Raw genomic sequence first — 23,678 nt, 5'->3', positions numbered from 1 at the left:
TAGAAAACAATAAGGACAGATTAAGGCATATTTTAAGATTAGGAAGTCTTTACAAGAATTTGAATTCTTCAGAAATCTCTCAGCCATTCTAGAAACACTTTTCTAGAATGAAAATTTCTTTCTGTCTGCCTGTAGTTCTGTAATAATTTGTGAAAAATTTATTTTAGTGGCTTTCTCTGACCCCAAGCTCATAGTAGTAAATTAAAACCCCAAGTAAAATACCAGTAAACAGATCCTTGAATAACACTGACCAAGTAATGCATGTCTAAACATTAACTGAAAATAAATTAAGAAAAAAAATGGTGTATTTAAGATTACTAAGAGGGTAGCACAGTGTGGCATGGTGACATACAGGTAGTAAACCTAATCAATTTGTAAGTCAAGTTGATTTACAAAAAAATATAATGAGACTGAAAGCAGGCAGTGAAGAGTGGTAATAATTATGAAATTCCCTATTGAGACAAGTCCTATTTCTTGGCACACTGGTCTTGGTTAAATTGGTCCATGGACAACCTAAACAAGAATCACCAGACAAATGTCAATATTTGAAGTGAGAGAACAACAGGCATTTTGGATAGCAAGCACATTTTCTTTGGGTCACCCACCTTTACAGCTCCATGTTGTTCAAATATCAGCAATATATATTTTAAGAGAATATGCATGTGTCAGACTAGGAGCACAGGTCTGTCAGAAGGATCATCCAGCAGTTTAGAAGAAGTTGCGAGTCTTTTCTCCAGCCTAAAAACTGAGGCATCCTAAAACCAGATTCTTTCTTTTTTTGTTTCTTTCTTTATTTATTTTTTTTCAACTGTACTGAAATACTGTGTTTGTTCTTTCTAAACTACCTTATGACATTTCTATATGAGCTATAATACAATAGGTTTTGGACACATTGATGTAACCTCACTCTGATTAAGAATATATCAAATTCTACATTTGCCTCCACTATTCATGTCTGTGCCTCAGAATTTTTCAGGGGCTTCACTCATATGTTACTGATAATTTTCTCCACTTTCGTTTGCAGGGAGACAGCCCAAGGAGCTTGGCCAGATAAGTGTCTCAGGGATATTTACAGGGGTGCTCACAGGGAAGAGACACGGGGTAAATGTATGGAGATGGTACTGAAAACATCTTTGTCATTTTAATAAGGAATAAAGGAGTGCTCATGCTCATCTCTCACTGACTTTCCCCACATTCAGTGACTGAATTCAGATTTTGTTCGTATCAGTCTGGGGATTTAATAATCTGTCACTGCCTAATGGCTCTGCATGCAATCAAACACAGATATTGTGCTATATAGAATTCACCATAAAATTTTATGCTGGTTATTGTTACCACTGTGTCTGTCATCTTGAACACCTGCTGTTTGGGGAAGCAACTGCCAGTTCTGACATCTGAATGCAATCCGCAAAATTATAACCATGCATCACTCAAAACATCCATTTCCAAGACACAGTCCAAGCATCATCATTTCCTTGGTTGGTTGCCTGTTAGTATCATTTGTACTAAGATCTTGGGGATAAGTAGAAAAAGTTTCCAGATCTACAGTCATATACCCTAACTCTCAGACCACAAGAAAAAACATTACAAGTGAGGGGGTGAGGGGGGGAAATTACATTTTTTAAGCTATGAAATGATTCTAAAGGTAGAAAAACAAAGCCTTAGTTTTAGGGAGTTTGTCCATATGTTGGGTAGAACAAAGCAGAGAACTATCTTGATTATCTTTTTGTTAAGCAGCCAGCTAAAATTTTGCATGAAAAATCATAAAGCCAATTTTGCAATATTTTATCAGTTTTGTGTGAGGGGAAAATAAGAAAATTCTCATTTAAAAAAACCAACAAATCTTAGATTTGTTAAAAAGTTTTCTTTCTCTTTTAAGGACACATGAACAACACACTACTTTGAATAGACCTTCAAAGCAATACCTAAATAAGAACATTTAAGTGATTTTGAGAGTTAAAGTGAGCCCCATGGATTTACTTGGGGAAGGTAACAAGAAAGGATTTAGCACCCATTTGAAATGTGGACAATCCTCCATCATGTGACATGGCAACAGAGGAAAATAACTTTCAACCCAAAAGAGACGTATTTGGCCTGTGAAGTTTCCTACCTTGTCTAAAAGCAGCCCTTGTCCTAAAGCCACCCTTGTGTATCTGCTAATACAAATAATGGAGATAGCTATGTACAGAAAAGAGGTTTAGAGGGTTAAAGGTTTTGAGCAACAAGGAAGAGCCTTCTTATTTGTAATCATAAAACTAAAAAGCTCATGTTCTTAATCCTGCTTTGGTTGAAGCTTTAAAATACTTTCATGCTGGTTTTAAGGCTTCATTGCTACAACTTATTGTTGCAGTTCTGCCCAACCTGTTAAATACAGGCTTAACTGCAGCTGCTAAAATATTTGTAAAGTCTTACCTCACAGCAAAATGGACTTGCACAGATGAAGACCAGGAGGAAGGCTATTAGTGATTCAAATTACAGGTCTCCAGTCCCAAATTCACTAGTGAATAAACAATTTGGTAAACATCAGAACTACATAGGCTGCTGAAAATCCTCTCTTTTTACTAGCACTAGGATGAATGAAGGTTTGTTAACTGCACCCTTGGTATGGATCTGGGTGCTCCAATTACTCTGGCATTGAGTTAAATTACCTTAAGTGAATTGAATCTGCTAAGTAGAAACTCAGCATCTTAGCTTGGGTGACTAATCTAGTCTTCTGCTTTCTGGACAAACTGAACATTGATGTCATTCTTCTGAAATTAATGGCCTCAATTATTTGGGGTGGCTGCTGGGCCAGTGATTCAGCTGGACTTCATCTGAAATGTCTGTGAAAATGAAGTTTTCAAAAAGCATTTATTTTAAGATAGACATCATTATGTCACCTAGTAAAACTAAAAAAAAGCACCCACACATCTCTGCAAGAATTAACAATGAGATCGTCCTTTCAAGCCATCACATTGTAAGAAAAACTTCCTGCCAGGAAAGTCAGGAAACATTTGGCCAGAAAGACATATCTTATGCTGAAGTCTGGGAGCTTCTTTCCAAGTGGAATTAATTCCACTACTCAAACCTTTCAGCTACTCAAGAGTGAATATGTAAGCTAAATCATCATCATCATGTTTCCCAGCTGCCCAATACATTGAAATCTCTCCAGCATTTCATGGAAGAATGTTTTCTCTTGTCCATACTGAATAAAGTTCTCATTAGTTTAAAAAAAATCCCTTTCTGAAAATATTCTGCCTGAATAATTTTAAAATCTTTTTTACACAAGTTATGGGTTTCACCAGAAAGCCCACAGCAATAATTTTTCACTACTTCAACACAGAGAATTTCAAATGTTTTGTTCTTTCACTGAGACTAGGAGGACACAGGTTCAGAAAATTGATTTAATTATATTTTTCAGCCATTGCAACAAAAATGGTTAAAAATCCAGAACAGGTTAAATGTTCATTCTCAAATTAATGAGAAACAAGATAATAAAATACCTCAGACTAAACATTTACACATTGTCTGCTTGGGCTGGAGTGCACGGACATTTGAGTTCTTTGGATTTCTGGTGGAGTCTTATGCTACAGCAAAGCATTTGGATGAACTGCCAATGGCACCAGTTTACTCAGGAGGTTGCAGGCACCATTCCATCATTTCAAGATTCACATTGTCTGAACAAACATAAAAAATGTGGAAAAGAAGCTGAAGAATGTCAATGCAGCAGAGAATGAAACTGGACTTTGTGCTAGCTGGATGCCAATGCAGCATATTTCCCATCACACCCACACCTACTACTCAAATTGCGCAACATGCATTTTCTAGGAAGTGCATGTTCATCTGCTGAACAATTCAGCCTGAAGCATTTGGATTAGGAGGTTATAATGCCTATCAAAAAGGTTGAACTGCTTCCTCACATTTTAGCTGGACTAACAGCAAAATAATTTTAATATCAGGGAATATTCATCTGAATTGCAGGCTACAAACTAAGTCAGCTTTTTTTTCCTGAGAAGTAAACAACATCAGAGACTTAAAAAGTCATAAAGCTCAGTGCTACTGATAGTTCCAGACTTCCTAGCAACATATGAAAAAATCCAATTCTGTTGTACTAATGATGGAGGAGACAAAGAAAGGTAAAAATCTTTTTTCTGTCTGCAGGTTGGATGTAGCAAAATTAAATTCTGCATAAACAGTAGAGCTGCTCCCTTCTTCCTCTCTGTCCCCTGGCCAGGTCTTGAGCCCTTCCTCCAGCTTTCAGAGACAATGCCAGCCCAGGAGACAGGAGAAGGAGAGAAACTTGCTGTAAGAATTGGTGATATTCCCCCTATAACAGGGTGCCTACCAGGATTCCCCTCAAAAAAGAGGCAGGTGGGAACTGGACATTACTGGGAAGCAGATCTTCCTGAGGCTGTGACTTCATTTTGGCTTAGTGCCCTGAGCATCTCAGTGAAAAGTGCTTGGTATATTGATCTGTTTCTAATGCTGAACCAGACCTAGGCTGAGATGGGTGTGCAGCCCTGGGGTGTCTTATCTCAACGCAACGTCTAGACTTTGCTGTTCATGTCATCATTTAGCTGCCATTACCATCTTCCTTGACCAGCGTGGGACATTTATTGTGTCCATTGGAATTGACCAACTGGCCAAAAGGGCCTGTAAGCTGGATGTTTGTACAGGGACTGTCTCCATGGGCCACTGTACCAGGGGCTGCTGTGTGTTACCTCAAAAATGCAAAAAGTGAATAAAGAAAAATTGCCAAGAAAAGGTTAGTAACACAACTGGGTCTACATTGTCCAAAGCCCAATATTACCTTGCTGTAAGAAATTGAAACCAATGTGCTTCTATGAGGCAGTTGAGCAAATGGGAGTTTTCATAGGCTGGATAGAGACTTCTTGATGCTGCTCAAGAGGAATTGCAGGAAAATCCCAAGTGGATATAAGAAAATATAGACAAGGCAGAATTTACTGAGAGACACCTTAGCTCCAGGACCTCTTCCAATGATACCCACAAATTAAACTATGGGTGATCGGATATCTCATTTTCCTTGTAGAATCCTGAGGGATAATACACAAAGCCATCAAAATACTTTATGCCCTGGTGTCAATAAGTGACACATCCCTCTGTGGATAAGGTGAGATGGAGTAGAAGTGCCAGAACACAGAGAGATCCTTGGCTTAAACACAGTGGATCCTCCCCACATCTATTTCTCTTCCTGGATAGCTAATTATTTTGACTAGAATAGCTCTCACTAGTAACAATAGTTATATTTCCTACTAATATTTGTAGTGTGAAACAAAAATGGTCAAACATTTCAATTGCTTTTATCACACAATCAGCATGCTTGGCAACAAGCTGCATGTAGATTCATAAGAGCATTCAGCTACTAACCCTCCTCTGAAATACTTATTTTTAGTGTTAGTTTTAAATGCAGTATGTACTGACCAAATTCTTGTTTTGTATTTTTGCATTCCCTCTGAATTTTCTCTTGCATATATTGTTACTCCTTCTGTTCTCTCCTAACCTATTTTGAAATGTTATTGTTTGTCATTTTATAGCTGCTGTATTTCACCTCAAAATTGGCTGCATTTCAGTTGTGGTCACTCATTACATCTAGTTTATCAGTCTCTGAAAGACTATGGGGGAAAAAGTGTTGAAAAGGAATAAAAATCACTATTATTATTTTGGATGAATAGATCTTTCCCTATAGCGACATGCCATAAAGAAGACTAGGATAATTAAGTTTAATGAAGACTATTCACCATTTCTACCCACACTGAAAATAATAGAAACATTTATTTTCTGAGAATGTGAGAATGTTTGCTGTCTCTGGACATTAGGCCCAAGAGATGCATGGCTGCAGCTAAGAAAAGTGCTGGTTAATAACTTGAGTCTTGAAAACATGATGTGCCTGATTAATAAGCCATGAGATTTTTGCTGTGACTGTTTGAATCTTCAGCAACTCACATATTTGCTACACACAGCCCCCAAAGAAGAGTGTTAGAGGCTAAAACATAGAAAAATCAGTCAAATTTAGTGCAGAAAAGCCAAGAAGATCTGGCAAGAGATCCCACACTTCTCACATCCCTCTGCTGCTAAAACATTCAGCCTATGTTCTACTTCCTGCAGCTTCCTTCAGGCTGCAGAAAGGACCATTTTTTAAGTGCTGAAAATGTAGGTCCCTGAAGAAAATTTAGATGCCAACGAGTTAGCAAATTTGTTGAAAAATCCCAAAATGGGATTGGACAGCTGATCACAAACAGCAGGAATAACAATGCCCTTTGCCTCAATTAATTTAAACAACTAATTTAAACTCCTGTCTGCTTTGGATCATATTTTTTGTTCTGAATGAACCCATGGTCTATGAATGTATCCTTTTCTATCCTATTCTGCCAATAATTTGTTGACTGCCCCTCCTGGGGGCAGGGGACAGTTGCATCTCATTTCCTTGGCCAGGGAATTTCCTCTTTTCCAGCAGTGCATCTGCCAGCAGCCATCACATGAGTATTTCAGTAGTCTGAAAGATTGCATGTCACAAGAGTTAGCTGGCCTGGATTTATCACCCATCAAAATCCTTATTAATTATTATGTAAGCCTGAACTAACATGAATACTGGCCTCCATTATGCATTAGATATGGATAAAACCCATTAGAAATAACCCTAACAGTTCTCAGGTAATCAAATTTTAAGGATGATCTCATTACCAACACACAGACTGTTTCATCACTTATTAGTGATTTTGTTTTAGATAGTGTTTGGGGAGAGTGTTTTGGGGATCCATTTGGGCTATGGAATTCTTTACGGGGGAGCAAACTAAGTTTTAAGATCATGTAGGTCAAAGGAATAAAAAGGCCACTTCTTCAGCCGAGTTATCTTCAAAACCAAACCAAACCAAAAGCAAAAGAAAGCAAAAGAAAACTGTCCTTTTGCCTCCCATATATTAACAATGACCATTTCATCTATCCACAGGGGAAAACAGATACTGCTTATTAGTACTTTACATATGTCCTAACACCTGCTGAATACACTGGCATACATTTACAGTGAATCATAGACACTTTCTTTATCATTTTTGCAAACCAGATTATTTTCTTTGATGCTATCAGCAGCTTTGTCATAATCTAATACTTCTCTATTCTCATTTTTCAACATACTAAAAATAAACACGCAAGCCAGAACTAATAAAAAATCCAATAGAAGTATAAATAGGAATACATTTTTCAGAAACTTCTTCCATTCTTTATAGAAAATAATTCTGTATGCATCTGGTCAGAGAAAGAGCATGTTGGTGGTCTTGGACTCCCCCATTGCCTACCTCAAAGTACAAATAACAAGAGAAACTTGATAAGCACCTATTCACAAAGAAATGGCTCAAACCAAAACAGAGTTGTGGCAGATGGCTTGCACATTTCAGAGGAAGCACAATGAATGATTTCAGTTTGGAAATTCTGCATGGGACTGGATGTGTGCTGATATGTACAAAGCGGTGAGAGGAAGGGATTCAGACAAAGTCCCTGTATCTCTGACTTCTCTGGTGGTTGGTAATGTGTGTGGTATTCAGTAGAACATCAGCAATCATTCCAGGCTACAATGCTTTCTGGTGCCCCCAAGCAGTGCTTTGTAAACCCTGGGAAGATTTCCTCATACATCTGTTCATGGTTGTCACACGAATGAGCTATTTTTGTCATACCTGTGGACAGTAGTTATTTTCATTCTAGTTTATTTACTGTGTAAGTGGAAAAGGAATCCTTTTTTAGTCACTATTCAGAGCAACATTCTAAATTTTTTTTACACAAGCCCTCTGCCTATCTTGCTATCTGGACATTTTAGTTCTCTTTTAGGTTAAAGGCAATTACATTGCTCATAACTTCAGCATCACTACCATACATACCATACCATACATAGATCTTCATAAGCAGAAAAAAGAACTTATTTTCAAAGGTGAAGAGCTACAATGCAGACCCCACAACACACTCACACATGCACACGCACATACATACACTTGCCTTTAAATAGAAGGCTTAAAGTATTTTTCATGAAGCATTATTGGGATTTGGAACTTCAAGCAAACGTTTCTGAAGACAGGCCAGCTTTTAGAATTCTTATTAGATATTCCTCATCAAAATCTAGGAAATCTGCTTCTATTGTCTTTGCTGCTTTTTCTTCCTCAACTTTAATCTAGTCTCTCCCACTTTTACATCTCGTGAACTGTGGAACAGACCTTCCTAAGTCATGGGATTCATGATATAGGAGAGCCAATATAACTGAAACATGCTGGGATTTCTCCTGTTTTGCAGGCTTTGTAACAGTCTGCAAATTCAGCTATAGTTTCAAGCCGACTTTATTTCCTTACTCCTCCTGCCAAGTGTCTCCTGTGAGACAGCACACTGTCTTTCATAATAATGGTATGTTTTCCCCAGTGAGCATCTTATAATATGCTGGAAGCTGTATATCACGTTCCAAAGTGCTGACAATTAGTTTGTGTGAAGGAGAACACCATGCAGAGAAAATCAGGAGGCAGTAGTCCTGTGAACAACCACTCTTTCACAGAGATTTTCTTTTCATTTTTGGAAGAAAACAAGTTCTGAAGCAGAATTCATTGGCTCCTATCACAAATCGGATTCAGAATTCCAGGGTGATGTGAGGTGAAGTATAAAAGCTTTGCCATTTTTAGGCTATAGGAAGCATTTACAAATCAGAATTAGGCAACTGGCATACGCATGTAAGCAGAAGCACACCTTGCATGCTTTCTTCCAGATTTATTTAAACATGTCACCATGCAGAAAAGCTGCAGCCTTTCTTGACCACATTAGAGTTTTACAGTGTCTGTGGTCAGAAGATAAATGGGCAGAAGACCGTGTCCTTAGTTTGATTTACAGGGACATTTTACACTATTCCCTTACCAAAGCAGGGTTTAAAAGGGGTCTATATCTGCTTTAAGACCAGACAAATGCACTGCCAACTTTAAATGCTTATGAAAATCAGGGCATTAACTATGCTTCATTACGTGGTTTGAATTACTGAATGCAGGAAAATCACCATCTTAGCTTCATGTGTGAGATGGTGTGACAGCAAGAACACAAAACTGCAAAAGACCTTTGTACAGACCCTACTTAGATTCAGTGTTTCTACTGCCCTTCCAGTCTGACTTAATAATGTATATGAACAGTTTAAGATCATAAGCAGCTCCTGAGAATATTTTTGTAAGGTGTGTTCTGAATCATGCCTGTATACCAGCCAGCAGTGCTGACTCTCTGCTGCTGCAAGTTGCCTCCCTTTCTCTGCATCTCCTCAGGACTGACAGAGTGTGGGAGGAGAGTTTGAGGCCAGAACCTCCCTGCCCTCTTGCCTCCTCCTTTAGGGGCTGGAGGTGGGAAAGCCCTTCTCTGGTTTCACTGGAGGAGCATGGGGAAGAATTGGCCTTGAATCTACACCTGTGTATCTCCTGTAAGATGTCTGATGTAGGAAGCTGTCGCTGTGGGACACGTGAAAGCACAACGCGGACCACCTGCTGCTTGCAAGGTAAAAAAGGGACGTTTATTATCTGACTTTGTCTTTTATACCTTCCCAAGGGTGACATTGGATTGGAGAGTGAATGGGCCACCTCTCCAAAGACATTGGACAAACCACCAGTACATCAAGTGTTCTCCACCCCCATAAAAGAATGTAAACAATATGTTGTTTACAGAAATTGTGTGGGAAAGTTCTCCAAAGGAATGTCAACTCAGAAGGCTTTAGGAAGTCTTAAGAATCAGGGTGACAGGAAGCAAAGCTTCCCATCTCAAAGGAGGCTGTTAAAAGGAGTCTGGATCTCAAGGACAAAGAGTAGTATCCCTTTGGGAGAAGGCACAGTGGATACTAATAAGTATTTAAGCAAAGTTCAGGGAAAAGGAGCTAGCAGGTAAAGGGAAGAGCAAAGGTGGAATATTAAGCTGCACAGTGGCAGTCTCAATCACCTTGTGAATTATTATCAGAATCAGAAATCAGTGAGTATTGTAAGTCATGTGCTATTAAAGAAAGGCAAAGTTCATTCTTCGTTATGGCCCTGTGTTGAACCAGCAGTGGTTCCATGCATAGTTCTCAAGTATACCTGGAAAATATATTGTACATTCCATAGGGGAAAAAAAAAAAAAAAAGGAAAAATAAAATAAAATGGATACAATAAATTACCCACCAAACCATGTGCACAAAGAAAATAAAAAGACTGTTTGAACAGCTGGAATTTAAAACTTGTTATATCCCTGAGTTATTTATATTAATAAAGGAACAGCTACAATTAAGGTTAAAATTATCATACACACAGGAAGAGAAACAGTCCTGTTATTATGGCTACCAAGAACTCATACCCTGCGACTGTGCTGGCAAAGGGCTCTGTGTTATTGGTGGTAACTTTAGATAGACATAAAAGTGTTTTTAACCACAACCACTTGAAGCACATGAACCGCTGTCCCAGCCCGTGGGGATCAAGAGAGTGCAGGGCTGAGGCTGACGCATTTCTGCTTTCATATTCAGTCCCTTAATACTTTTCTGAAGCTTCAGTATTGAAACCAGACTAATGACATTCTCTGTAGCAGCCGCAAAAGTGGCTAGAAACAACCTAACCAAAGTGTACATAGAGGGGTTTTTTATGTTGCCTCTGCAGTTGTTTCTGGACAGAACTTTACTTAAACCTAAGGGAAAAAATGTAGCCTTAAGTCTCTTGGGTTTTTTAAATAATAATTGTCTATTAGGAGAAGTATCCAGGTTTTCACTTCCAGTCCTAAAGGAGAAAAAGCAGGTCACAAGGCAGCTTAAACCTTTTAAAATGTCATGAAATCTTTCCAATCTGCAGTTGGAAACCCTGACTGTGAGGAGCAGAGATTGTGGATGTGGATCATTGTAGCTGCACAGAGCCCTTGGAGAAGGTAGTAGAAATTCCTTAGGCAGAATCAAGCACAGAGAAAAAATCCTCAGTATCTGCAAGATCTTGATAAGAGAGATGCAGGAATTCAGCAGAACTGCTTGAAGTAAATACATTTGATCTAATGCTGTCTGAATTCTGATTCCACATTGCCAGTGGAGTCGGTATGTAGCAAGCGCAGGGAAGCTCCTCACTTTGGATGAAATGCTCTGGAGGTAGTAAACACTTTTATGTGGACCTCATCCAAGAATGACTGAAGTTAGTGAGGGCAGGATTTCAACCTCAAAGTAATTTATAAAGGTCAGTGAAGTAAAAAGAAAGACTGTTATTGATTTTTATGGGCTTTGAATGCACTTGTTTTTCACCTTTGGGAATTTCAGTCAGATCAGAACTTTGTAAGTCTGATCTGAGCAACAAGAAGTTGTCCTTTTGTTAGGTATTTTCCCACACCCCAAACCACTAAAAATTCTCCCACATTTCAGTATGATTAGCTGTTGCTGTTCAGGTCTGTGGAGAAGGTCCAACCAGAATAAATAAAACCAGGAGAGAAAGCTATACATTTTGGAATCATATTTCATCACTTATGCCACAATATGCATTTTTTTCCAAATGACATTTAATTGCTTTCTTCTGAGGAGCTCCGTTTAAAGCAAGGTTTTCCTAAATAAATCCAGAAGTTTCTACATCTCAGACAAATGACACATCCTGCATTTAATCTGATTTCAAATAATTCCACTTGAAAACATGTTTTCTAATTTTTTTAGGTGAGTAAAATTAAGATCATCAGAGTTGAGAAAAAGGATTATTGTTTCCCAGTTCTTTCAGTCAAATTGCATGTTTGCTTTTTTGATTCTCTACGGGGTCTTTTTAATGGTCTGTAAATGAAGCACAAAACTCATATATTAGGGCAAGAAATGAAGGAGATACATCTTGTGCATATGCTTAATAAGGGCTCAGGAAAGTAGTAGATATTCTGGAAAACCCTGTCTTTCCTATCCCCTTTCTGCTTTCCACACACATGGAGCAAACTCTTCAAATGAGAGAGAATGGATATGCCAAGTCTAGGAAACACCTCCTATTTCCCACAGAAGGGTAGCTGAAGAACGTTATGCAATTTGACATGCTGCACCTGAAATTTAAGAACTGAAGAAACATTCATGGTACAGCATTCAATGACAACTGCAGATTCACTTGTTTCAGCTAGTGTAGCCAGTTGTATGGACTGTGGTCTGTCCTCCTTCAGACAGGCAGTGGTCCCAGAGAGCTTGGCCAGGCACCACAGAATTTTCCTGTGGAACAGACTTTCCCATAAGTGCTGCTGTATTTCTTATGCAAAACATTCACTATTGCCTTAAGTCCAAGGCTGCCTTCTTGTGGAGTCCATTATTGTCCTCCTGTGCTTCCATTCCCTGCATGCAATTCAAGGTCATTGACTTTGGTGGATGGGCAGTTGTTGGATCAGAGCTGCTGAGGCTCTCAGCTGTGATGCAGAGCTCTGGTTAAGCTCCTCTGTGGAGCCTGTGTGGAAGGCAGGAGCTGCCTGCCCCTGCACTAAGACTTGAGAAGTTTCAGAGAAGCTGCTTGGATCCTTTGGGTCATGGAGCAGGCTCCTGTATGCAGGAGTGCTGCAGCTTTGCTCAAAGGTAACTGGGGTCTAGACCAAGAGGGAGCAATTATCAACTGCTGCAGGGAATCTGCATTACCAGAGCACATAGTACCTGTATAAGCATTTATGTTGAATAGAGTTAGGCACTTATTTTCCTCTTCTTTTTCCTTTTTTTTTTTTTTTTTTTTAAAGTGAGCAGTAGATGTGGTAAAAGAAATGGAGCTCTGGAGGCAATGAAATAGACAAAAATTTGTTCCAAGATCAACTGAAAGAATTTTGAAGGCTAAAAGGCAATTTTCCTCATTCTCCTTGTATGAAACATTTGTCTACAGAGACAAATGTGCCAGAGTAGTCTGCTGTCGTGGTTTGACACGGAAAAAGAAATTTTCTTAGAAGGAAGAGGTCAGTTTGGATATTGACCAATTGAAGGTGGACACGCCTCTGAGAACACAGAGGGGTTAAAAGCAAAATTCTCAGGAGAACTCGATCTCTTTAGTTTCAGTCAGCGTGCAGTGCAGACTCCCCTGCCCGGCGACGAGCTGGATGGGGGAGGGGAAAAGCCATGTGGCCTTAGGAGGTAGTCCCAAGGGTGCAGGGACTGGGACCAGGCTGGCCCCCTGCAGATGGAAGGGTGGAGAAAACTGAGATGTCTCCATTCCCCCCGCACCCCGTCAGAGTCTCTCTCTCTCTCAAGAGAAAGAGACAGAGGCAGTTTTGTCAGCAGTACGCTGCAGGGAAGGAGAAGAGCGGGGGGGGGGGGGGGGGGGGGGCCTCAAGCTGCCCAGCTGCCTGTGGAAACCAGAGCCTGGGCAGTGAGCCATCCTTGGGAGTTGGAGTTGGGACTTTTAACCCTTCCTTGAGAAATGAAAGCTTTGTGAAATTTTTCTCCTCCTTGACTTGAAAGAGAGGAAGAGAGACAGCTTAAACCCTAGGATGTCAGAAAGAGAAATTCTAGGTGGGAGGAGATGATGGAGTAGCTTTTGGCTAGACTTTTTCTTGGTAGTCACAGACTAAACCAATCTTCTCCTCCAAGAGAGACTGTATTTTAAGAGGATGCTGGTGGGCCAAAGAGACCTGCTTCAGCTGAGAAAAGACAGAAGTAGAGCGAACAGAGAAAAGGTAGGGAGGTTTGTGGTGGTACCCCCTGTCTTCAGAGAAGAAGAAGAGAAGATCTCTGTTCTTAGACCCTCGGCCCAGGGGAAAATGGGGGGGACTGTAGTCCCAAAAATGAAAAACTGAACTGCTGTTTTTTCCCCTCTTGGCAGGGCATCCTTGAAAGGAAAAATCCTAAAAGCTGTCTGTCTATCCATGCATTGGTAGTGAGAGCACTGTGCATGGGAAAGGAAAAGGGTCACCATGGAAAACTTTTTCTCCAGGCGGTGCCATGTGTGACATGGAAACACATGATGTGGCATCTGTGTTTCTTGGGGGGTCTGTGGCACAAGAGAGGCTCCTCTCTTCCTCGATGGACTGAGTATCGATTGTCTGGAGGGTGGAAACCTGATTGGGGTCCAGATTGTGTCTCGCTGTGGTTTGTTGGAGTTAGGTAGTGGAAGGAGGAATGCTTTGCAGAGTTTTCATTTTAATCTTTGTGTGGGGGTTTTTTTCTTTCTTTTTTACTTTTATAGTAGTAGCTTAATAAAGTTTTTTTCCTTGTTATTAAGCTTGTGCCTGCTTTGTTCTGTTCTCGATTTCGTTTCACAGCATTCAATTGAGAGATTGCATTTTCATGGGGGCACTGGCATTGTGCCAGTGTCAAACCATGACATCTGCTTTGACATTTTTACTTCTGGTCCTTTTTCATTAGCAGACCTTATAAATAAGGAAGCACAAAAAGCTTCTTTTAAAAGCAATGATGACAAAAGGGTGGATTAAAATGCTTTGTTTCAGAGTAAATTAAATATCTGGAGTTGTCCAAAAATACCTGTTTGTTGTTTCTATTCTGACCTCTCCAAATGGAATCTAAATAATATTTCTCCAACTTTTTCCACTCACACACCAAGAAAAAAAGCCTTTATTCTTCCTACTGTCTTCAGAAGTTGTCAACCATACATGAATTATGTGAGCTATCTTGAGGTACAGTTATGTGACCTAAAATCTATAACTTACCAGGCCAAATACCAAGCATTCTGTATGCTTGAACAAAGATTATTTTGCATTTTAATGAAAAATATACTGCAAGTAAGCTGAGGATTTAGAATTTTCTTATTCTCCTACCTAGAGATACTGTGAACATCAAACACAGATAGAAGTTGCAGTTAATAAAGTTTAGAAACTTCAAAAAAAAGAGAGAAATTGCTTTTTTAAAAAAGAAAATTTTTTTCTTAAATGGCATTCTTTTAATTCTTAGAGATTTCTGAGCCTATTAAATATTTCACAGGGCACTGGGGAGCTCCCATGTCTAGTTCTAGTGAGACAGTGGATCTGAAACCTGACATCGGTTCAGACTGGTTTATTGCAGGTGCCACTTGGATATTTATAAATCAATGGGACCAGATGGGATCCACCCTAGGGTGATGAGGGAGCTGGCAGATGTGCTTGCGAAGCTGCTCTCCATCATTTATCAGGAGTCGTGGCTCACTGGTGAGGTCCCGGACGATTGGAAACTGGCCAATGTGACACCCATTTGCAAAAAAGGTAGGAAGGAGGATCCTAGTAATTACAGGCCAGTTAGCCTGACCTCAGTACCAGGTAAGATAATGGAACAGTTCAGACTTAGTGCTATCACACAGCACTTACAAGATGGCCAGGCTATCAGACCCAGTCAGCATGGGTTTACAAAGGGTAGGTCATGTCTGACCAACCTGGTCTCCTTCTATGACCAGGTGACTCGTCTGGTAGATGCAGGAAGGGCTGTGGATGTTGTCTATTTAGACTTCAGCAAGGCCTTTGATACTGTTCCCCATAGCATACTCCTGGAAAAGCTGGCAGCCCATGGCTTGGATGGGAGCACCCTTCGTTGGGCTAGGAACTGGCTGGATGGCTGGGCCCAGAGAGTGGTGGTGAACAGTGCTGCATCCAGCTGGGGCCAGTCACTAGTAGTGTCCCTCAGGGCTCTGTGCTGGGACCATCTCTCTTTCATATTTTTATAGATGACATGGACGAGGGCATTGAGTCCTTCATGAGTAAATTTGCAGGTGACACTAAGCTGGGAGCTTGTGTTGATCTGTTGGAAGGAAGAAGGGCTCTGCAAAGGGATTTGGATCGATTGGACAGATGGGCAGAGTCCAACAGCATGAAGTTTAATAAGTCCAAGTGCCGAGTTCTGCATTTTGGACACAAAAATCCCCTACAGTGTGACAGGTTTGGGACAGTATGGCTGGACAGTGTCCAGACAGAAAGGGACCTGAGGGTGTTGGTCGACAGCCGGTTGGATATGAGCCATCAGTGTGCCCTCGTGGCCAAGAAGGCCAATGGCATCCTGGCCTGCATTAGGAATTGTGTGACCAGCAGGAGTAGGGAGGTTATTCTTCCCCTATACTTGGTGCTGGTGAGACCACATCTTGAGTGCTGTGTCCAGTTCTGGGCCATTCAGTTCAGGAAGGACATAGAGATACTTGAGAGCGTCCAGAGGAGGACAACAAGGCTGGTGAGGGGCTTGGAACACAAGCCCTACGAGGAATGTTTGAGGGAGTGTGGGTTGTTTAGCCTGGAGAAGAGGAGGCTTCTTAGAGGTGACCTCATCGCCCTCTACAACTTCCTGAAGGGAGGCTGCAGACAGGTGGGGGTTGATCTCTTCCACTGGGCAGCAACTGGCAGAACAAGAGGACACAGTCTCAAGCTACATCAGGGAAGATTTAGGTCGGATATTAGGAAAAAAATTTTCACTGAAAGAATAATAAAATACTGGAATTGTCTTCTTAGGGAGGTGGTGGAATCACCATCTCTGGATATGTTTAGAAAAAGACTGGATTTGGTACTTGGTGCTATAGTCTAATTGTGGTGTTAGGGCACAGGTTGGACTTGATGATTTTAGACGTCTCTTCCAACCTCATTATTCTGTGATTCTGTGATTCTGTGATTCTGTGATTCTGTGATTCTGTGATTGCCTGCCTTACACCTTGGGTCAATGCAATTAAAGCAAAAGAACACAAGAAAAGTATCATAGTTTGGTACAACTGAAAGAAGAGGTCTATGATAAGGGGATAATTTGCAAAGTTTTTCGGGTTTTGGAAGTTAGATGTGGTCCTTGTAGGAGACTGGGAGCACCAGGGACAGTCAAAATATGAATGACATTTACCTTCAGTACATCAACATTATTTTTCATCATGCAAAGTGTTTGTTATTTTAGTGCCCTTTAAAGAGCACTGCTCTTCAGAAGCCACAATCTGCATGAATCAGGCCCCAGAAGTTATGAGAACTTCTACTCTGTGACCTCTACCAAAAGCACAGTGCATACAGGCATTTTGTGTGCACAGCCCAGCAGGCAAAGGGCTGCTCACAATGGTGTGCCATATCCATACACCATTCATGTCTGCAGGATTTAAGATGCATTCAGACACTGGCATCCTAAAGATAGAAGGTCAGATATTCCCCAGACACATTCTCTGTGCCACAGGGATACTTCAACAGTAACAAAGTGCTACTACAGCTGTCAATGAAAAAGACAACTACAACTGCATCCCTTCTTCTCATCCCTTAAAAAAGGCAGCAAAGACAATGCAGGTATTTTGACATGTGAACCCAACTACTAAGAAAAGCAGGGTGTTAATACGTGTATACACTCAGTATGTGTATTTGTGTGTGTGCGGCTGGCATGAATGCTCACAGCAGTCAATTACCTGTATCAGGTGTGTTCCATGGGACTCTTCACAGTCCTGGCACCTTGACTGCTCAGCCTGGTGACCTGGCTCTGATCCCCCTGAACCTGCATTCTATACAAGGAGTTGTGACAGTGTGTATCTCTGAGAGTCAGGATGCAGCCAGAGTAGGTACACAGAGCATACAGCTGAGAAGTTATCCTAGATCTGACTGATGAGAGAACACCTACACAAACAGCCAGCAATGTTAAACCTTGTAGTAAAAACTTATTTTCTCAATTTTCCATTGATACTTTTCACTGAGGTCATGGCACTCATGATCCTAATTCCACAGACCAGAAAGCCATCTGAGCAGTGAGAGGCGAGCAACACTGCTGCTGTCCTCCAGCAACAGTGATGGAAAGGAATCTCATATCTTTTTAGTTCCTAGTCCACTGGCAGCCTTATTGTTGCACAGATTGAGAGCTCTACTCCAGGTCGCTGAGGTATCATGAAGTGTGTTGTACGTTAATTACACAAAGAGACAGGAGAGCCGTTGCATCCAGAAGTATGTAATGTAAGACATATTAAATTCAAATATATAATATTGGAAGCACACATACAATTGAAAATGCATAAATTGATATGGAGACAAAAATTTTATATTAATTTAAGTGATTTTTCAGTTACTTAGACCCCCTGAAAAAGGGGATATAAAGTCACCCGGTTCCATGCACATGAAGTAGCAGACCAAAGACCTCCCTAGGTCCTCCCTCTGACGAGAACAGACAGTGAAGCTCTTCCAAGAGCAATTCAGTGTCAGTGCTCTGGGTCAATTCCTCTGGGAGCCTTTCTCTGAATACTGTCAGGATGTATTGGTGAAATTAAGGAAGCAGTGAGTTAACCTAGATGATAGAAGATAACTGGTAAAGGTAACATCCTAATACATCCATGGCTTTTACTCAACACTAGCTACTAAATTTTTTGCTTTATTTTCTCTGTTACTTTAATGTTTAGGATATACTGACCTCTCAGTCAGAGGTACAGATAAAAAAACCAGAATACATTAAATTGCATGGTCACAATACCATTGTGTCACTTCTAATACTTCCCCTGCCATTAGGTAAGATTGTCTACAGGCATATTGTATAACTTTTTCTGTCAATACTGGACATGTGAAACTGAGTAATGTAATGCTACTCTTAGTATCTGTTTATCTTCTGACTTCAAATACAGAGCCATTGAGCTGCTTCTCTGGAGTCTGTGAAAGGTGAAAAGGAAACACAGACAGTGTAAACTACCACAATCTCCATATGAGAAGAGAAGAAAAATCAGTGTTGAAAATAATTGCTCAAAATGAATAAATGGTCTCAGATCACAAAAACTAAATATCCACCCTTACTGTGATGTTTTGCAAGAAGCCTCTTCACGCAACACAAAATTAAGCGTTTTTATTTTTACTGAGCTATAAGAATACTAACATTTTATTTTGAAAATAAAATCATACCTTATTATCCTAAAATTGATACTCTTAGTTTCACTGTTTTAAAAACTATGAACTAGATTAAATGCAATTTGCATTTAGTTTTGCAGAATATTGTATCTTTGCAAAATTAACTCATTTCTAACATACCAAGATGTTTCTCCTGGATATGCTGCTTAAAGTTTCCATTTTCCTTGGGTTTTGTGAGAATATTAAAATTTGCAAATATGAAACACAAATGCGAAGTAGATAGTTTTTACGGTTTAGAGGAAACACATAACAAAGAATCTGAAAAAAACCCCAAACCCAAGACCTGAATTCTTGCCAGCTTTGTTGCAAGATTTAAATTTTTGAATAATTAAGTTAAATTTCCAGATAAGTTGAAACTTAGAGTTAAAACAACATTAAAATGCTATTTCAAAATTATTCTCTTATTCTACCATATAGGACAGTCTGATTAATCTGGATGGCCTTAATTAGATGATTTTTTTTTTAATATAAATATATATTTGTAAGGAATATCCCGAGCCCTTTTAAAATCCACCTCGACTTCTGTGTCTTTGAAATTGCATGTAATAACAAACAAACAAACAAACAAACAAACAAACAAACATTTAGGTGTGTTCTGCACAGCTGGTGTAAAGAGACTCTATATGAAAGTTATGCCATTGATAGCACAGTTCCTCAGATTATATATACAGAAGACATTAACAAGAGAGCAGTTGCCAGTGATTCTCACTCTAGTATAGACCTCTGTACTGTTCTGAGAACAGCTGGTGCAGACTCAAAATTAAAAAATTCTTAAATTAGCTAGTGTAAACAAAGGAAAGCTCTGGACTGTGATTTTTTTTTTTTTAATGCTTCACTCCATTACTGAACCTGCTCTGTCACCCCAGGACAACAAGAAATCAAGAGAAAGAAGCTGAAAGAAGCCTGAAATCATCCATACAACCTGACCAAACCTGGGCTAGGATGCCAATTTTGTTTTGCTTGAAGAAGAGAACAGAGTTCTGATGATGAGTGCTGTGTATTTTTGCAGTCTATTCGGTGAACAGAACATGTGCTTAGTGAACATCACTGGGGGCCACAAGGTGTGGCCTCTGCTGTCTTAGAGCATCTCTCTGACCTGTGTGTGTACTGCAGATCAGTAAATTTAGTAGGCTGACTCCTCAGACAGCCAGTGGAGCTCTTCAGCAATATGGTAAACTTGTACATCAAATCACAGGAACTCCCTTACCTGGCTTGGGGCAAACACCTTACAGGAAGGAGGTATGTTTGCAAAGGACAAAGGAAGATTCTCATGGTCAGTTTTCTCTTAAATGTGTGGCCTCACTGTGCAACTAAACCTAGAGAGTTCAGAAACTTCATAGCAAAAGTACCTTCCATATTCTTTGATGTAAGACAGGACTTTTGCAACATTGCAGGAAGAATTGCAGGCTGATGTTCTTGAACAAGCTGCACACACAATATGAAATCTGTGTATGCCCATTTGCTGCTCACATGCAACACTACTATCACATTTAGCCAGAGCAAATTGGAAAAGGCATTAGGCTTTCAAAAAGTGACTACTCTTTGAAATAGAGCTTCACAAGTTCCTAAAAAAGCACATACAATTATCAGGTTGTAAAAGAGGCTGAAATGCAATTGGTGTTGAAATTTCTTCTGAGACGGTCGATTTATAGAAGTGCTTAAATATGTGTTTGCTGGACAGATCCCAAGAAGAGATGCCAGTGGAACAGAAGTCTCTCTTCTTTCCAATTTTTTTCTTATACTCCTCTACCTCCTCAAGAATACTTACTGCCCAGCTTCTAGACCAGATGTGTACCTTTTCATTGTAAATATTAAAAACTTGCTAAGAAGAAAATGCAAGTTCTTTACTATACACAAACTGAATTTCCATTATAAAACTGATGAATGTATTAGCCAAGCTTCTTGGCAGATAAATATAATAGGATTACATACAGAGAGGTCTTCAATGTTCCCAGTTTAATGAATGGCATCAGGTCATTCAGAGATATTAGTTTTTTACTTCATTTAGCAATTCTGATACATAAATCTCCACTGTATCCCCTTCTGTGAATATGTGGATATAAAAAGTGAATTAGGAGCTCCTCTTTTCAGCTATAGCTTTGTGCCTTCCAGAATATTACTTAAAATAGTTCAAAATTTGTATCCTGTGCTCTGACCTTTCCAGTTGCCAATGGAAATACATATTGCTGTTTCCAATAGAATAATAGATTCCTAGAATATTCTGAGTTGGAAGAGACCCACAAGGATCATCAAAGTCTAGCCCTTGGTCCTGCACAGGACACCCCAAAAGTCACACTATGTGCCTGAGGGCATTGCTTAAACACTTCTTGCGCTCTGTCAGCTTTGGTGCCATGACCATTTCCCCGGGGAGCCTGCCTGGTCCAGTGCCAAACACTCTCTGGTTTAAGCACAGCTTCATAGCATTTCCTCATGTCCTATCACTAGTCACCAGAGAGAAGAGATCAGTTCTTGCTCCTGCACTTCCCTCATGAGGAAGCTGTAGACCACAAGGAGATCTCCCCTCGATCTTTTCCAGGCTGAAAAAACCAAGTGACCTCAGCCACTCTGCAAATGACTTCCCCTCATCCCATCAGCATGGATGGCCCAGATTAGAAAGGTGTGAAGGTGACAAACTGCAGCTAGGATGTGATCTCCTTGTCATGACTCTGAGCCCCAGTGTCCCTGGGACTGGGAGCTTTCTGGCTCTCTGAGCTCTACACCTAATGGAATCTTGGGGCAGCAGGTAAGGTCTCTTTGACCATGGTTTTCCTGGATTAGAAAAGCATGGAGGCATAAATGTGGGTGTCCTGCCGTGATTCCCTAGCAGGCCTTTTCCAGTCTCAAGTGTCCCCTGGCTGAATCCTTGCTAGTAGATATACACAACTTTAAATCAAACATAGGGAAAAAATAAGGAAAAATATCAGAAATGCAGAGTGCTTAAGGTTTCAGATTTTGGTCTTGCCATCTGAACCCCAGTTGAAACCATAAAGATATTGGCCTCTGCACTCCAATTCACTGCACGTCTGAAGATGGTTGAAGCCAGCAGCTGGTTTTGTTTTGGGTTTGTTTGCGATTTTTTGAGATTGGTTTTTAAAACAGAAATTTCTGTTCCACTTCAGCATACTACCTTGCATCCATTTTGTTCAGAATTCCCAAACTAGAAATAAAAAGGGTGCAGAAACAGCATATATTTTAATGGTTGATACAACATAAGATGTGAGGGCAGAATGATGTGCCCAACATTCAAAGAGAACGGCAGAGCTGGACATTGAATATGTCTTTCAGTATAATATTCCTACACTTATACAAGTACCTGTCTTTCTGCTTTCTCAAAGGCTGACACTGTTACACTTAACACTTTCAGGTCTCTTTCCATATGCCTTGGTATTCCAAGAATCAGTCTCTCTGCATGTCCTACACACCTCTAACCATGCCCACCATGGCATACTCATACACATACATAAGGACAGTTCATACATAAACTAGTGTCATGGTTATGTATTAACTGTCCTTATGTATCCCCTTTCCATGGCTGTGCCCTTTCCCCAGAAGGACAACTACAGAACTGCTTTCCAAAAACTGTAACAGTGTACAAACAAAATCTCCATAGCACAAGGTGTACTTCCTACACCCTCATTTCAGGTCTGGCTCTTTTGGGCTGACAACCATGAACATCGATTGGCCACCCAAATCAATTTTGTTTTGTCTGGTGCATTTTTCTAACACCACCACTTTGTGAAACAACACACTTTAAAACTCAAACATATATATATATACATACATATATATATATATATATATATATATATATACTTATTTCTGGCTTTTTTTCTGACACAGTGGACCTTTCCACTGTCACTAGTCAACAGAAAGATATGATATTTCTTAAAAGACTTTTCTTTTGTACAAGACTTTTCTCAAAAAAATAGTTTGAATTCATGTTCTATCTCTTTTTTCTGAAACTTTTCTCTGGGCCACCCACTGCCCTCTAGGCAGTGGCACCTATCCAATAACATGCTGAAAAAGCTTGACAAGCTCTGGCTTTTCGTCATCTATAGCCTCCCAGATCCTATTCTTTCACCCACTAAAACCTTTGGCAAAACTCCATATGACTTCAATGGAAGCAGAATCAGGTTGCTGATGGATAAATGCACTTCTTCCATCAGATCCCCATAACAGATATAGAGTTGGTAACCGTATGGGCCTTTTATTTTTCTCTATTGTATTATAAGAATACTGAAAAGTATCATAAATGTATAATGCTGTACGTGCCTCTAACACCATTTTCTGAATCTTACACAAAGTTCTTGGCTTCTTCCATTTTACTTCTTTCAATTTCAGGTTCACATTCCAACAACCACTTGCAGAATTAAAAAGGACTGACTCTCTTGGCCAAATGAAAAAGTACATTCCTGATAGGGCATCCAGCTGAGAATTTGAATAGGAAGCAATATACTCAAAAGGCATTCTGTGTCTTCCTCCAACCCATCATCCCACCAATTTTCTATTCTCTCAACACTCTCCGACTAAGCAGTTCCTTTACAAGATTAGCTTACTCCAAGATATTTTATTACCTTAACCATTTGTTTGTAATGGTGGTTGCTGAATGCAACCTTACGAAAGGCATGGATGAAAAGAAAGGAAAAGGTTTGAATGCAATAAGCTGGCCTGAACGTCAGCCTAGAATGTGTGGTGAACTGTTCTACGAACTACAGATTTATGAAGTGTCTCTACATCCTTCTCTCTCAGTGCATTGCTTGGTTACTTTTGAACACCTAGTTCTGCGTGGTTAATGTCAGAACTAGCCTGCTGTAGCAGGGCCTCTCCAGATGTCCTAGTTTAGGGCAAATTTGGGGAAAAGCCTCTTGGAGGGAGCCCCCAGAAAACAAATCCTCACGGCCCCTCCCCACCCACCTGGTTCAGGAAAAAAATTTCACAGAGAG

The sequence above is a fragment of the Lonchura striata genome, chromosome 28 (genome assembly GCF_050655825.1).
Source record: "Lonchura striata isolate lonStrDom1 chromosome 28, ASM5065582v1, whole genome shotgun sequence".
Lineage (NCBI taxonomy): Eukaryota > Metazoa > Chordata > Aves > Passeriformes > Estrildidae > Lonchura > Lonchura striata.
Note: the sequence above shows the minus strand (reverse complement) of the source record.